The sequence below is a fragment of the Taudactylus pleione genome, unplaced genomic scaffold, assembly GCF_031769625.1.
Source record: "Taudactylus pleione unplaced genomic scaffold, aTauple2 ptg000090l, whole genome shotgun sequence".
NCBI lineage: Eukaryota > Metazoa > Chordata > Amphibia > Anura > Myobatrachidae > Taudactylus > Taudactylus pleione.
Window position 1 is genome coordinate 7,035,591 of NW_028284492.1, and position 17,896 is coordinate 7,053,486.

A 17,896-nucleotide genomic window follows, 5' to 3' on the forward strand; every position below is an offset into this window, starting at 1 on the left:
CACACGCTAGCTAATTTTATCATAAGATGATTAATGTACCAGTGTTTCTTTGGAATGTGGGAGGAATCTCGAGCACGCAGATGAAATATGTGTGAACATGGAGTGATTATATTATAAACCTCAACACAGATAGGATCCTTTTTGGAATCGAACCCATGACCCCAGAATTGTAAGGCTGCAATGATAACCACTCTGAAGATGTTAGTACTTGCCTTGGCAAAATAAGTATTTGTTACTTGGTAAGACTGTTTTATACACTACAAAGCACTAAAGTAGTATACAGTGTTCATTTGTAGTTATTCTAATCATCACAAACCTGAAAAATAAAAATGTGCCCAAAGGGTGAACATCGTATTGTGACCTTGTGCACCTATTTGTGTACTACTACTGTTACGTGAATGGATTAGTCTTAGTCCATCAAGGTGGTGTTGTGTACTGGATGCAAAGTTTTGTTCATTCTGCTGAGAGAACTGATTTGATTCTGAGCCGTAGACAAAGTGGCCCCATTACATGGAATGTCAGATCCAAGTTCCATCCACCACTTGCTTCTGTGCTAAAAGATCTGTCTGACTCACAATCAGGCCCTCTCTGTGTTCTGGCCCTCATACATCAGAGATGGAACGCCACGATGCGGCGATCCAGAGATGCCGGGTTGGCGGATCGGTGAAATAAATCATGTTGGATTTCACAGATTTGCCGATCACAATCAAAAAATTATGTGATTGGCAGATCAGTGAAATTTAATATCTAGAATTTCACCGATCCTGTGATGGATCGCGCAACATTGATGACCGCTGGTCGGCATTTCCTGATCGGTGTTTCTGATCTGATCACAGGATTGCAGCGATCCATCTCTGATTTATGGGAGCCTTTCCTTGTTGAGGGCTATTTGCAGAAAGGTGCTATCTTTGCACCCCCATACAATTTAAATTTGCAGGAAAATATTTAAATAAGCTTCAGATGGTGCAAATGTTAATTTTAGGGAACATTTTAGTCTATGGCAAAAGAGCTATTTTCCTAAACATCGATGGCATGGCCTTTGCACCAACCAGTTGCGCTTTAAATGAAATACTGTATGTGATTTATAGACACATTACTAACAATTTCTAGCAATATGCTAAAAGCATTAAGGGCTATATTTATTAACAAAATTTGCAGGATATTGCAAATATTATTTTTGGCAGGTACCTGCAAATATTGAAGATCTCCAGAATGTACCATAAAGGGTCCACAGCAGATACGTCTGATATCTGACGCGGTCCCTTCATTTACGACAGCAGCCGCAGCCCCCATAGGTTTCTATGGGGGTTGCAAATCTGTCCGATTTACCTGCAAAGCATTCTGGAGTTTGGCCCAACAGCTAACGCCATCTCCAGGTGGCGGTAGCGGCATTAGTCTATGAGCTACACTTTGCACAAATTGCTTCCCCGACAATAGACTCCACATGTGTGTGGTCAGGGGTCATGAGAGAGGAGTGAAATTAGGAAAAGAATTAGGAAATTAGGAAAAGAAATTACAATTTTCAGGTCTAAAACCTGATAGTTGATAAATATGTATAGAGGGAATATGTGACTGAAGTAAAGTTTTTTTTGCTGCAATTACTATTTTAAGGTATAAAATATTAATTAGACTAAAATTCTGAGTATTTTTGGAGAACATTTTAAAAGATGCCATTACTCATCAGGGGAGCTGAAGGGGGGAGGGAGGGGGGTAGGTACAGAGAACTGGGCCCAGTCTGCCTATGGTGTCTGAATCTGCGCTAAAGCTGCAGCCATTCCCCGAACATTTTGTTCAATGGTGCTTCTCATGCATGGGACACAAACTTGAATAATAATAATAATTTGTTTAATAAGAGAATCTCTGTTGGTACTGTAGTGAGAGATGGAAGCCATGGAAGCCAGTTAGCTTATGCAGTAATTCCCATATCCAGTCCTCATGGCATCCTAACAGTCCGTGTTTTCCAGGTCTCCTTACAGAATCACAAGTGAAATAATTAGTACCACCTGTGGATCTTTCAAAATAAATCGGCCAGTAATGATTCTGAATAGACCTATGGAGATATGAAAGGCATGTACTCTTCGGTGCCCTGAGGACTGCATTTAGGAAACTCTGCTTAAATATGTTAATTAGATAGAGATCAGATCAGCCTAGCTTGAGTTCAGGATGTTAAGTAAAGCAAAAAGATTAGAAGTGGATTAATCCAAAAGGATCTTTTCGCTTTAAGCATTATTTACATACCTAAGTAATCTAATAAGTATGTTACTTTTTCTAGCAATAATTATTAAAGCATACTGTATATGTATCATAGAGTGCATTACTGTAATAATTATTATAATAACTATATTAACATTTATATTATGATTGTGTAGGTCCCTACAGATGTATCAAATGTGTCTTTACACCTGGTGATATTTCAGATGTTTATTATTATTATTATTATTATTAGTAGTAATAATAATAATAATAATATTATTATCTTCACCATCATCATATATTCATATATACTGTAGGCCACTTGTTACACAGTACTGTATGGAGAATACCTGTCATTTACATCAATCCTTTCCTCCATTGGAGATCACAATATACATGCAATAAAAAATAAGTGCACACACACATACAAGTACGTGGAGGAAACCCATGCAATCAAGGGGGGAACAAACAAACTTCACACAGATAAAGCCTCAGTCAGGAATCAAACTTGTGACCCCAGTACTGTGACGCTGGAATATGAACCAGAATAAAACAAGAATTATATATCATCATTATAAAGCACATCTCTCAACTGGCAGAACAGTTCCTATTCATGAACCTTAAAGAAGGCTGAGTATTTCTGTTTCTGGGTGTATCGTGTGAGTTTGGGTGGATCATGGGCAGCGCTTATTTGTACTGATTTCATATGTCTAACAGTTGTGAGGTATAGCTAAGGTATAATCTACCGTATAAAAGCTCCATGCACGGCTGTTGTCACTTCATCGGCTCAGAGTGTGAAAGAGAATGGTGAAGGAACAGGCTCTGATCAAGAGAGAAAGACCGGACACTGAAAGTGTGAGAGGGAACAGAAATACAGGTTGGAGGGAAAGATAAAGAGAACACAAGTGAAGTACAAAGAAGCGCAGTAAAATCTTGCAGCACACGTGCAGGAAGATTCTTTAAAATAAATATATATTTTTAAATAATATTGCCTTTCTTCAACCAGCACTAGTGCTGTTAGCCTAGGCTGGTTGTGGCAAAATTTAAGGGGACAAAAAGAATAGCCACTACCAACACTAGGCTTTGTCAGCCAGGGCTCATGGCACTGTAGCAGAGAAATCCACAGCATAGGATCCCCTCTCCATAGTGTAAAACCAACCCTAGGCTTCTCAGCAAGGGACTGTATTTCCTACGAGTATCAGGTCCACAAAAAAAGAATGGCACACCATTTTACACCCCCCATCCCAGTGAAGAAAAACAGTCATAAGCTAATGCAGCGTTTCCCAAACTTTGCAGTCTGGTCCCAAATAAATGGTTTGGGCATCAAGTTATTAGGCCATGCCACGCACTGCTTTAGCCACAGCTACTGCGCACAGTCATTTATACAGAGCAGGCTGCAGTTGCTGTGCATCTCTAGCTCCGCCCCCTTCATTCTCCTCCTCTGCGCAGCTACTTCCTCCAGGCCTCCACAGCATAGATAGTTGGGCTCCGATAGTGGTGTGGAGAACAGAATCCTGATTCCCCTCTCCTCTCCAATTCACAAAAAGGTAATTAAATATATTTCAAAAAAATATAAAAGGGAATCTCAGTGCGTCCCCAGCTTTAGATGATAATAAGTTTATATCTCTATAATAAGCAAGAAAGTGTCTGTTTTACCTTTATGCATGGCCAGAGTTTTGCACCTAGCTTCACCAAATTTGGCATGGTGGTGTAAGCAAGTTCTCTCAGTATGTCTACCAGTGCATTAAACTGCACTGATCTGAACGCAAATGCTGATATGTACCAGTAGGGGGAGGCAGGCAGAGCTCCAACAGAAGAGTAGTGAATCGGAGGATCAACTGTCACACTGCGCCTGCACTAACAGTTACTTATTTCATCCAAGCACATTTTCAGCAATGTAATGAATTAAGCTTGCAAATGTACTTCAAGGTCCATTCTTCAACCCAGGCAACGCCGGGTATCCCAGCTAGTCATAAAAAAGGTGAAAATTAATACAAAGGTTTGCAAATAATCTCAATATCATTTAAGATTACTCCTTTTTAATAAAAATATTTGAGTGAAAGTCACCTTTCTCACTTTTTCCGCCATCAATGCAATACCAATGGATTAAGGTATCTAATGCTGAGCCGTCTCAGACACTGCTTCTCGCTCCCATTCAGATCATTATTGCAACCACATGAGATTTTGATTTCATAATTCTGGGATTTCAGTGGTAACAGCATTCTGCAATATACTTCAAATTATACCCAATCTTTTATCCAAACTGTACACATGTGTGGTTTTAAATGGGCTATCTGTGAAAGTACCCAGTAACACTGCAAGCACATGGAGACTGACAGACGGTAAATTGCTCGTCAGGAGGTCTGTATTTCAGCTCACAGCAGATTCTGAACACGATGGTGAATGCTCTCCACAACAGCTGCTTTCATTGCTAACTATTTTTGATGTAAATGTCAATAAAGCTGCAGGCCCTATCATATTTTTGGCCTAGATTGTCTGTCTTTGTCTATGAAGGTTGGCAGGTGGGGTTTCATTTATCTACTCCTAGGAACATGTCCGATAATAATGACTGTCTCTGGAGATCGTTTAAAATGATTGAAAGCAGCGATCGGGACAATAGGCTGCTAAATTACATTGCCGAAATCCCTCTGACAGGTGACTGCTTTTTATACTTTATTATCACCTAAGGGGATCGAAAACACTCTGTTGTGTCCTATTAAGAGCGGTTTGCTCATCGATTCGATAGCCATAACTACAGTTACTTATTTACATTCAATTAGTCCAACATGTCTTTATAAAAAGTATTACCAATCGTTTATTTTACAGCAGGTAAGAATTCAGACTCATGCACTTATTCAAACTGCAATATATAAATGTCTCTGTGCAGAAGTGGAAAAATTTACTGATAACAATATGAAAAAGAAATTGATGAAAACATTAATGGTATAAATAATAAACAGAAAGACGCTTGTGAAGAAGATAAGACAGAATCACTTATATATTCCAAATAGTACAATTATCACTCCACTCAGCACCAGCATCTGGCACCTTGGCAGGCCACATAGGCAGTTGTGTTGGTAGCTTTGAAGCTGCTTTTGAGCCTGATTAGTTGCCCCTGGTAACACTGCAGATGGGTTCTGAGCAGTCTATCTATCTATCTATCTATCTATCTATCTATCTATCTATCTATCTATTTATCTATCTATCTATCTATCTATCGATCATCTTTACAATATTATTGTTTTTTTACACATATACAATTGTTGTGGCCTCTGTTGGTGATAAATAAAAGACAGCTATGAAAACAGTAGACATTGGTTCTGATATTTTCTGACGGTTATAGTTGACTGTTTGGATCTACATGAGTAATTATATTGTCATTGAGAAATCAAATCTAGACGTTTGTATTACTGGCATGCAGAAGGCATATTCCTCACATAGGGATAGGGAATGGCTTGCTTTGCTTTCTATTCTTTAATAGACAAGGTTTAAGCATTTATCAAGGAAAGTCGCAGGTCTTTATTATAAAGTTTTTATTGCAAAGTTAACTGGGTAATAATCATAACTGAATTTACGACAGCTACACAATTATTATTTGCCTATGTTATTAACATTCCTCTATTTAACGTCAACATATTTTTTTTGTATAATTATTATTATTATTATTATTATTATTATTATTATTATTATTATCTTTTATTTATATTGATGCTACCTAGTGTCTGTAGTCCCATACAGGGAAAATGACAATGATACATACATAACAATTTAATCTAATTAACCAGACAATACAAGGGGAAACTGAAACATTTGGACATATAGGCAAGTAGGTGACAGTAATTAGCTGTAGAACTCAATGACTCTGCTCCCTCAGAAAGATGTACAGAAAGTTTTAGAGATGGTGCGTGTGAGTGTGAGCACACTGGAGACAAGTGGCTGGATGTATCAGAGCCAAAAAAGCAATACATATGTAGCCCCATATTTATTAAAACGATCAGCAGCAGATATTCGGGTTGTGCCCACATGCAGCAAGCTTTGGAATACGTAAGGGTCCAGTGCTTCTACCCGATAGGCAATGCTATCTACAGACATGTTGCTTTTACAAAACATAAAGTGGAAGCTGCTCAAATCAATTTGGCAATACTCTTCAGGTGCATGAAAGTAGGAGGGGCCTACGAAACAAAAAAAAAACAGAAAGGGGGGTGTCCCCCAGATGTCCCCCAGCACACTAAATTGTAACTGCAACAATACTTGAAAACTATATGGTAATAGAAATTCAGAGACATTTGTTGCATGCATTTGCAAATACATGGTAAGCCACCAGGTCAACTTCACGGCTTCTCTGATACTGGTGGTCCCTACACTAAATGATAACAGTACCCACTCTAGGCTATGTAATTGTCTATTGTAAGGCCTCATGGTAAAGGCACATACAGAAATACATCCAAATTGAGAGCCAGCTTACCTGGGAGTCACCCCTGGGACCTCCAATTAGTACTATAAGAACCAGCAGGCCCTTCAAATACTGGTTCCATCTATGCCTCTCAAAACAGCAAACATAACAAAGTGGGAGCTGCTTAAATCGATTTGGCAATATTCTTAAGGTGCATGAAAGGGAGGGGTCATACTAAACAATACTGAGTGACATCTGCGGGACACTCCCCTTTCTGTTTTTTTATGTTGCTTTTAGAAGTCTATGGGTTTCTTTTCATATGAAGCCCCCAGAAAGGGATCTGACGGCTAAGTATTCATACATAACAGCGTAGTGTCTGTTTGTGTACAATCACATAATACCTCATGGATGAGGTGAACAAGCCTACAGCCAGGTGAGAAGCGCGTCCTCTCTTTTGATTACTGTATACCACATGGAGACAGAGTCAGTGCATGGACCGGACTCCATGTAACCACAGTGTTGGTTGGGTATTGTATGTTTTTTATAACAGCGATGGACCTCTGTGTCCAATGTTTGGCTTAGCATTATACTTAATGAATATTATGTGATTGTACACAAACAGACACTACGCTTAGAATTAAAGGCTTGAACTGTCTATATGTAGCAATTTACGTGGATATAAGAAACTAATATTTTGTGTTATTGCACCTCTTGGTACCCTATTAAGAGGATACTCATTGTGTTTTGTTTAATCAGTAATTGCAAACAATATTGAGTCAGGAGTTATTTCATGCATCCCCGTTTTTGCACCAATTATGGTAAACAATATTGAACTGTACTATAGAACTGAGTACTTTAACCAATCAGGAACATACAATACCAAAGTGACTTTGGCGGAAAAAAATGACATCACAGAGAATAAAAAGTTTATTATGATTACCAATTGGGAATGATGCAATATATGTGGAAATAATATCATTTTTTGGCATGTCGCCGATGATCTATTGTGACATTTATTCCACTATATAAGGTTACACGTATGAAATGTATGATTTAGTAACAGCAAAACACATCACTTCTATGTGTAACATTTAAGTATGCCTATGCATAACGTTTTGTGAAATGTCATAATTTTATTAATAAAATGGACTACTCATTGTAGCAGTCTTACATTCACCAATTTTTGATCTGACCATGTGCTGGTGGGAACACCATTCCCACAAATGACCCATACCTACAGCCATACATTACTTGATTTGTCCAAACCCATCTGATCTTGGAAGCTAAACAGTAATAGGCCTGGTTAGTACTTGGATGGGAGACCACTTGGGAATACCAGGAGTTGTAGGTTAAAAAGGTTAACAGGGACTTAAATGCACATGGCAGAGCACTGATATATTATTACCATATAGTTGGGTAACTGATAACCTGTGAAGTGTCAATCCTCCATTAAAATTTGGTCAATCCAACTTTGTGGAATGTTGATTTAATAATATTTCGCCAGGAGATTTCTCCATGTTATAAGAAAAGAAAAACGTTTTCTTTCTTTCTTTTTCTCTTTTCCTTGATACAGGTGATTAATACATAACACTTGTGGCATTAACTACAATATATGGGTACTTCTAATTTTATTTATACATAATAAAGGTTAAATATTAATACATGAATATTCACAAAGAGTGCCCCAGCAACAAGCCCTTCTTTTCTTTCTTTTTGTTCAAAAGTCAGATATGTATGGACTCTAGTATCTTATTTATTCTTGTCTGTCAATTCAAGCTGTCACTGTATGTACATGTATGCCTATATACTCGAACTATATGTGTTTGTGGGTACTCTTTCCTGTCTCTGTTTTCATCTTTAGAATGTAAGCTCTCACGAGCAGGACCCTGTTCTCCCATGTGCTTCTCCTTACGTATACTTTCATCTGCTCCTTACTCCCCACAAAGGCACCTAACACTTGGGTGTTTACACCTTGCTGCTTATTTTGAGTGTTATAATCGCTATTGCTGCAATGTGTATAAACTAGGGGTGTGCATCTTTCTTCGTGTTTTGGATCTGGATTGGTTTTGCCAAAACCACCCTTCTGTGTTTTGGGATCTGTATTTTTTTGGAAAAAAGCATAAAAACAGCTAAAATAACAGCATTTGTTTTTTTTTTGTTCCTACGCTATTATTAACCTCAATAACATTAATTTCCTCTCATTTCCAGTCTATTCTTAACACCTCACACCTCACAATATTGTTTTTAGGCCAAAAGGGTGCACCGAGGTACTGTAGCTGGATGACTATGCTAAGCGACATAAGTTGGCAGCACAAACACGTGGCCCATCTAGGAGTGGCACTGCAGTGGCAGACAGGATGGCAGTTTGAAAAACTAGGCCCGAAAGAGTACATAATGCAAAGAAAAAAAAGAGGTGCAAGATGGAATTGTTCTTGGGCCCTCCCACCCACCCTTATGTTGTATAAACATGACATGCACACTTTAACAAACCAATCATTTCAGCGCCAGGGTCTGCCACATGACTGTGGCTGAAATGATTGGTTTGTTTTAGCCCCCACATAACAAGCTGGCAATTAATCTGTCCCTGCACAAACTGGCTCTACGGAGGCAAGATGTCGTCCTCATCCTCCTCATCCACCGATTCCTCACCCTCTTCAGTGTTGTGTACATCCTCATCCTCACAGAGTATTAATTTGTCCCCGCTGGAATCCACCACCACAGGTCCCTCTGGACATTCTGGAGGCTGGTCTCCCTGGAAGAGTTGATAATTATTTTTTATGAACATCATCTTCTCCACATTTTGTAGAAGCAACCTCCTATGCCTTTCGCTGACAGGTTCCCGGCTGCACTAAACACTCTTTCAGAGTACACACTGGAGGGGGGCAACTCAGGTAAAATAGAGCCAGTTTGTACAGGGGCCTCCAAATTGCCTCTTTTTCCTGCCAGTACAGGTACGGACTGTCTGACATGCCTACTTGGATGCTGTCACCGATATAATCCTCCACCATTCTATCAATGGTGACAGTATCATATGCAGTGACAGTAGACATGTCAGAAATTGTTAGCAGGTCCTTCAGTCCGGACCAGATGTCTAAACTTGGTCCTGCCTGCCCTGCATCACCGCCAGCGGGTTGCTTAGGATATCTAAGTTGTTTCCTGGCAGCCCCAGTTGAGGGAGAAAATGAAGAAGGACACACATAGGCTTTAAACCTAGGATTGAGCACGGTGGCCAAAATGTAGTGGTCTGATTTCAACAGATTCACCACTATCGAATCCTGGCAAAGTAAACGAAGGGCTTCATCCACAAGTCCCACATACCAAGCGTAATCACTCCGTCTTAGCTCCTCCTTCACTTTCTCCAGCTACTTCTGCAAAAGCCTGATGAGGGGAGTGACCTGACTCAAGCTGGCTGTGTCTGAACTGACTTCATTTGTGGCAAGTTCGAAGGGCTGGAGAACCTTGCACAACATGGAAATCATTCTCCACTGTGCTTGAGTCAGGTGCATACCCCCTCCTTTGCCTATGTCATAGGTGGATGTATAGGCTTGAATGGCCTTTTGCTGCTACTCCATCCTCTGAAGCATACAGAGGGTTGAGTTCCACTGCGTCACAAACTCTTGCTTCAGAAGATGGCAGGGCAGGTTCAAGAGTGTTTGCTGGTGCTCCAGTCTTCAGCACGCAGTCGCTGAATGGTGAAAGTGGGCAGAAATTTTTTGGGCCACCCAAAGTGTCTCCTGCATGCCCTTTTCGTTTCTCTGAAAATTATGCGCCACCAAATTTATTGTCTGAGCAAAACATGGGACGTGCTGGAATTTGCCCAGATGTAATGTCCGCACAATATTGGTGGCATTGTCAGATATCACAAATCCCCAGGAGAGTCTAAGTGAAGTAAGCCATTGGGCAATGATTTCCCTCAGTTTCTCTCAGAGGTTGTCGGCAGTGTGCCTCTTACTGAAACCGGTGATACACAGCATACCCTGCCTTGGAACGAGCTGGCGTTTCTGAGATGCTGCTACTGGTGACGCTGCTGTTGTTGCTGCGTTAGGTGATACATATACCCAGTGGGCTGTCACAGTCATATAGTCCTTAGTCTGCCCTGTTCCACTTGTCCACATGTCCATGGTTAAGTGGACTTTGGGTACAACCGCATTTTTATAGGACACTGAGGACACTTTTTCTGACGTCTCTGTACATTCTCGGTATCGCCTGCCTAGTGAAGTGCAATCTAGACGGGATTTGGTACCGGGGACACACTACCTCCATCAATTGTCTAAATCCCACTGCACTAATGGCGGATACCAGATGCACGTCTAACACTAACATAGCTGTCAAGGCCATAGTTATCTGCTTTGCAAAAGGATGACTGCTGTCGTACTTCATCCTCCTTGCAAAGGACTGTTGGACGGTCAATTGCTTAGAAAAAGAAGTAGTGGTGTTCCAACTTCCTCTCTGGGATGATGAACGACTCCCAGCAGTAACAGCAGCAGCGGCAGCAGTAGGCGTAGCAATGCAGGATCCTCCAGAGGAATCCCGGATAGGAGAGGAGTCAGTCATGCCAGTGACATGGACTGCAGGACTACTTCCGATCCTGACTGAGGAGGAAATTGACGAGGAGGGAGTTGACGGTGTGGTTTGCAGGCGCTTGGATACAACAGGACAAAGGGATTAAGGTGTCCTTGGACTGCTTATGGTCTTAGCCACAGTTTCTGTACTTGCCAGTAACACTTTATGAACACTCTGCAGGTAAAGTATAAGGGAGGATGTTCCTAGGTGGTTAACGTCCTTACCCCTACTTATTAAACTTTCACGTACGCAACATATGGCAAGACAGTAGTTGTCCGGATTTGGACTGAAATATTTCCAGACCAAAGAGGTGAATGTTTGGTCTTCTGCACATGCATGATGATGGGCTTTTTCATCCCACAGACAACAACTGTTTCCACCGGTGCCTGATTTAAACAAACCACATCACCATCAGAATCTTCCTCATCAACTTCCTCCAGCTACACCAATATCCTCATCCTGTTGTACTTCAACAGTGACATATTCAATTTGAATATCAGCAACTGGACTGTGGGTGCTCCTTCCAGCACTTGCAGAGGGCGTGCAAATGGTGGAAAGAGCCACCTCTTCCTGTCCAGTGTTGGGAAGGTCAGGCATCGCAACCGCCGCCACACTTGGACTCTCTTTGGGGATTTGTGATATCTTCTTAGAATACACAGTTCTTTGCTGTGCTTTTGCTAGCTTAACTCATTTAATTTTTCTAGCGGGAGGAGGAGGGCTTCCATAGTCATGTGAAGGTGAACCACTAGTCAAGAACATAAGGAAGGACCTTAGCCGTTCCTTGCCACTCCGTGTCATAAATGGCATATTGGCAAGTTTATGTTTCTCCTCAGACTATTTACATTTCTTTTTTAAGGTCATTTTACTGAACTTTGGCTTTTGGGATTTTACATGCCCTCTACTATGACATTGGGCATCGGCCTTTGCAGACGACGTTGATGGCATTTCATCTTCTATGTCATGACTATTGGCAGCAGCTTCAGCACTAGGAGGAAGTGGTTCTTGATCTTTCCCTATTTTATTTTTATCCTCCAATTTTTTGTTCTCCATTATTTTTATGGAGTTAATAGCCCTTGTAAAAATTATTTGTAAGAGTGTTCCCCTACAGCAGACAGGACACCCCCTGTAAAAATTATTTGTATGAGTGTACCCCTACAGCAGACAGGGCACCCCCTGTAAAAAATATTTGTATGAGTGTACCCCTACAGCAGACAGGGCACCCCCTATAAAAATGATTTGTAAGAGCGTACCCCTACAGCAGACAGGGCATATTTGTAAGAGCGTACCCCTACAGCAGACAGGGCAGCCCCTGTAAAAATTATTTGTATGAGTGTACCACTACATCAGACAGGGCATATTTGTAAGAGCGTACCCCTACAGCAGGCAGGGTACCCCCTGTAAAAATTATTTGTATGAGTGTACCCCTACAGCAGACAGGGCACCCCCTGTAAAAATTATTTGTATGAGCGTACCCATACAGCAGACAGGGCGGCCCCTGGACAACACAGCACTACAGCCAGCCAGCCCCTATGGACAGGAAAACAGCCAGCCCCTGTATGGACAAGGACAACAGTAGCCAGCCAGCCCCTATGTATTGTATATGAAATTATGAATATGACTATATGATTGGAAAACAGTAGCCAGCCAGCCCCTATGGTCAGCGTCAGCAACAGCTCCCTCCCTCCCTCTTCACAGTAGCGAGCCGTACTTTATTATTATTATTTTTTTTATAACAGAGTCAGGCTAGTCCGTCTAACACACTGAGCTCTCAGCTCCCTCCTAACTCACAGCCAGACAGAAAAATAGCGGCGATCGCGGGACCTTTATAGATTCCAAAACCCGCGAGAATCGTACAGCAGGATGATGACATTTTGCCTCGATTTCAGTTCCGAGCCAGGTGGGAAAACCCAAGTCTGACTCGGTTCCCAGTTCGGATCAGGGGGGCTCGGGGGGGTTCGGATTTCGGAAATCTGAACCCGCTCACCCCTAGTATAAACCATGTCCTTTTCCTGCATTGTATTGTACTGTAAGTCACTGGTTTCTTGTTCACTTATTTATGTACTATGTAAGGCACTGCGGAGCACATGTGGCACCATATAAATAAAGGATAATAATAATATTAAAAAAAGACACACACACCTAAACAGGGCCGGCTCTAGGGGTGTTCGACCAGTGTAGTCGAACAGGGGCGCCACCCATAGAGGGTGTACCCCTCCCCAACATCCCACTTTCAGTGGGACAGTACTGTCCCGCAGTTCCACCCATGGGCCGAAGTGGTCCGCGGGTGGTCAAATTGGGAGGTTGGGGACCCCCCACCGCCGCAGCTGTGCGGTGGTGCCGGACCCCCAGAGTGTGAATGGATGCAGTGGCATGCATGCGGTATCCATTCACTGACGAGAAAGGACTGGGGGAAGACCAGCCAGTGACGGAGGGCTTGGCTTTAACCCCAGCCTGACTTTATTTGGTGGCGTGCCATGCGGGCACTCCTCCAAATAACGTAATGTAGGGGGCGTGGCCTATTGTAATGAGGCAATGCCCCCAAATTCGGTCGCGCTCGGCTTCACCGCATGATTGCAGGGCGCTGCTTACCGGGCCGGCACAGGGTGCTCAGACCCCTGGAGCCGGCCCTGTACCTGAGGATGTAACCCTTTATTACACATTCACTCTCAGTCTCACTACATATTTACCTTTTCCTTGGAGGAGTTTGGTCCCCTTCTCCAGGTAGAATGACCAGTAATGTGTGGCCAGGTGAGGCAGGTAAGTCAGAGCCTTTCCTGTCATACTTATGTATGCTCCAGAGTTTTGGCTATAAAAATTATAACAAATTTAAAGAAAATATTATAAATATCTTCTTTATATTATTCTAATCATATTTATAGTCAAAACTGGAGTAAAAGGTGTATGGCAGGTGAGGCACTGCCTCCCCTGTCTACCTTTTCTGCTCATCCCTGATCAAATCACACCAATTTGCAGCACTATATACTGCTGTACCTTTGTATAATGCCCACATGAACCCTCTGTATGTATATGTAAATCTGGCTCTGATACTAGCCAGTGCCCCCCCAGCCATTTACCTCACTGCACGTCACTGGTAGAATCCCAGGTCTTCTGAAAATAAATAAAGCAATACCCAATTCCCGCTGATCCCCAGCTGTTTGGCTAATATATCAGCAGCCGCTGATTGGCTAAGAGTGGTCTAAATCTAAAGCTGGGTAGCAGGGCCATCATCAGGGGGAGTCTGCCAGGACTGGAGTTCCGGGCCCGGAGAGAGAGAAGGGCCCGGATGGTAGTGGTGTGGATTGCACTGGCTGCCAGAGAGAAACAGTGCCGGCAGATTTTCAATTATTGCGCTGGCCACGAGCCAATCAGAGCTCATGGAACAGCAGCCAATCAGGAGCCATTTCTCCATGTCTATCTGTCCGTGCCAGCTGAAAAAAAAGCAGGTAAGTAGTTCCTGTCCCTGCCCTGTGCTCCCCCCCTAGTCCAGCCAGCCTTCCCTACCCTGTGCCCCCCCTCCTAGTCAAGCCAGCCCTCCCTGCATTGTGCCCCCCCTGTGGGGATCTGGCTTTCTCAATGTGTTTTAGTTGGATATGACTATTTCAGTGTATTTTATGTGGATCCGGCTTTTTAAATGTAATTTATGAGTATCTGGCTTTTTCAATGTATCTTATGTGGTTCTGGCATATATGCTGTATATGTATGTAGAATCAACGTTGCTTTCCCTATATATTTTAGTATAGATTCTGGTTTTCTGTGTGTGTGTGAATTTACAGCAGCTTTCTCTCCTATATTTCTGTGTTTGTATAGTTTCATATATTATTTTAAACTATTCAAATACACCAAATTCCATAGTGCTTCATCTGCGACATTGCAAGTGTTTTTAATTAAGTCACAGTCCAGCGCCTCTAGTACACTTTGAGTGGTTTATCGCTGTGTCTGTGATATAAATAAAATGTTAAATTTAAAGAAAGAGATGGTAAAATACATCTCTCTATATGGCTCAGTCACATTTTGTGTCTTGCTGCGTATGGCATATAGACACTAGGAGTATGAGGACACATCTGTATATGGATGGCAATCGAAAGCTTCTTTGTGCAATGTATGAATGACACTTGGAGGATTCCCACATTAATTATTCCTAACCTAAAAGAATATATTTGTATGTAAGTGTTCAGTTTTATGCTGCAATAGAATCATCTCTTTTCACCAAACATGAATGGTAAAGTCGCATTTTCTAGATAAAATATACAGTATTTCAATACAAACACAAACAAAAACAAGAAAGTAAATGAAGTACACTGTAATACACATAGAGATGTGCGCCGACCCCGTGTTTTGGTTTTGGATCTGGAACTCCCCTGGTTTTGGATCTGGATTGGTTTTGCCAAAACCTCACCTCCGTATTTTGTTTTCGGATCTGGATTTTTTCTTAAAAAAAAAAAAACAGCTAAAATCATATAAAATGGGCCTTTTTTTTGTTCCTACAGTATTAATAACCTCAATAACATTTATTTCCACTCGTTTCCAGTCAATTTTGACCACCTCACAGCTCACAATATTGTTTTTTTCATCTAGTTAACCACTTAACTGACAAATTCTTTTTCCAAAAACCGCTCCAAAATTGTCGGTTTCTTTTATGATTGAATTAGGTCAAGAACATAATTTTAAACTTATCCACACTATTTTATATTAAAAAAAATATTTTTTTAAAAGACAGTATACCATAAAAATAGCAATTTGTATGTTATACTGCAGTGATGGCCATTGACAACTGTACCATCGATGGTTCAACCATCGTTAGAAGCCATCAATTGTTTAGCGATTGGTCGAGAAAATCTGTGTAGACCACAACTGCCGATGTTTCAGAAACACTGATTGAGGGTTGCCATCGATTGTGTAACATTGATGGCCACCAGCAATGGCAAACCACTTGTTTTCAGTTAGACTATCGATGGTTTACAAACCATCGATGGTCGGTTGCCATTCCAAATCAGAGGCTCTGCGATATCTAACGATTATTTATATATATATATATATATATATTATATATATACACACACACATATATATAATTATATATACATATATATACATGTATACATATATATATATATATACATGTGTATATATGTATATATATATATACACACATATATATATACACATATATATCTATATACATATATATACACATATATATATACACACACACATATATATATAATGGCTGTCCTTATACAAAACGGCATAATTAGGGAGGAGGAGGAGGAGGAGGAGCTGCTGAGGCCGGAGGGAGTGGCCCTGAACATAGCAGAGTGGCGGCTACCAGAGCAGCCACTGCTGCTCCTACACAACAGTGATCACTATGTAATCACTGTAGAGCCGGAGCCGCAGCGGGAGGATGTCCCGCTGGCGGCCCGGATACAGAGCAGAGCGGTAGCTACCAGAGCCGCCGCTGCTGCTTCTTACTGAAGGGGTGGGTCCGGCTGCCCGAACACTGCTGGCCACAGTGATCGGGTCACCGCAGCAGCCACGGCTACATAAGCCCTGGCTGCTGGAAGTTGCTAGCCCATGGAAGTTCGCCGGGAGGGGGGTGCTGACGGTGGCCGATCACTGTGGCCAGCAGTGATTGGGACACAAAGGAGGGGGAGCCGCGGGTGTAGAGGGACCAGAAGGTCCCACTGATGTAGGTGGCTGCTGGAAGATTAGCTTCCCACAGCCGCCTAGTGGCCATTTCTGACTTTTCGTATCAGATACGACCATGTCAGGGAAAGCCCAGTCTGGTATGGTCGTATCTGATACGACCGTGCCAGGCAAGTGGTTAAAGGGCCACAAGGTTGCATCCAGCTTGGTGGCTCAAAACTGATTGATATAATTATTAATAGAGTTGAGGACTGTGCAAAGATGATGGTTGGGATACCCTTGAGGATTGAAGAATTGATAGTTGATAGTTGGTGCAGCCCCTGGCTGTAAAATTGATAATAATTTAATTAAAAAACAATTAATTGGTACAGCCCCTGGCTGTATAATTGATAAAAAATTAATAAAAAAAAAATTAATTGGGTGCAGCCCCTGGCTGAATAATTAATAAAAAGCAATTAATTGGTACAGCCCCTGGCTGTTAAATTGATAATAAATTAATTAAAAACAATTCATTTGTTGTAGCCCCTGGCTGTAAATTGGTAATAAATTAATTAAAAAACTTTAACAGTACCTGCTGGTCATGCAATCTTCGACAAGCGTTTACCGAATGTCTAAAATGTCCGGATATTTTGCCTGCCACCAAGAGCATCTCCTGCACGCTCCTGTCATTTTTTTTAAAATGTTGCACCACCAAATTAATTGTGTGAGCAAAACATGGGACGTGTTTGAATTCGCCCACATGTAATGCTCTCAAAAATATTGGTGGCATTGTCTGAAATCACAAATCCCGAGGAGAGTTCAAGTGGGTTAAGCCATTTAGCAATGATTTCCCTGAGTTTTTCTAAGAGGTTCTCAGCGGTATGCCTCTTAGTGAAACCAGTTATACAAAGAGTAGCCTTCCTCCGTATCAGCTGTCTTTTTGTAGATGTTGCTGCTGCTGTTGCTGTTGTAGGCAATACACCTACTCAGTGGTCTGTCACAGTCATCTAATCCTTAGTCCCACTTGTCCATATATCAGAGGACATTAATAAGGTTTTTTTTAATGTCCTTGCACAGACTTGGAATTGCTGTTCTAGCGAAGTGGAATCTAGAAGGGATCTGGCA

The 17,896-nt window shown here is 41.6% G+C and overlaps 1 pseudogene; it reads left to right on the forward strand.

The window, feature by feature from the left end:
- Positions 1–7,818: 7,818 nt before the first annotated feature.
- On the forward strand, positions 7,819–7,937 carry LOC148527243 (5S ribosomal RNA; annotated as a pseudogene).
- Positions 7,938–17,896: the final 9,959 nt, after the last annotated feature.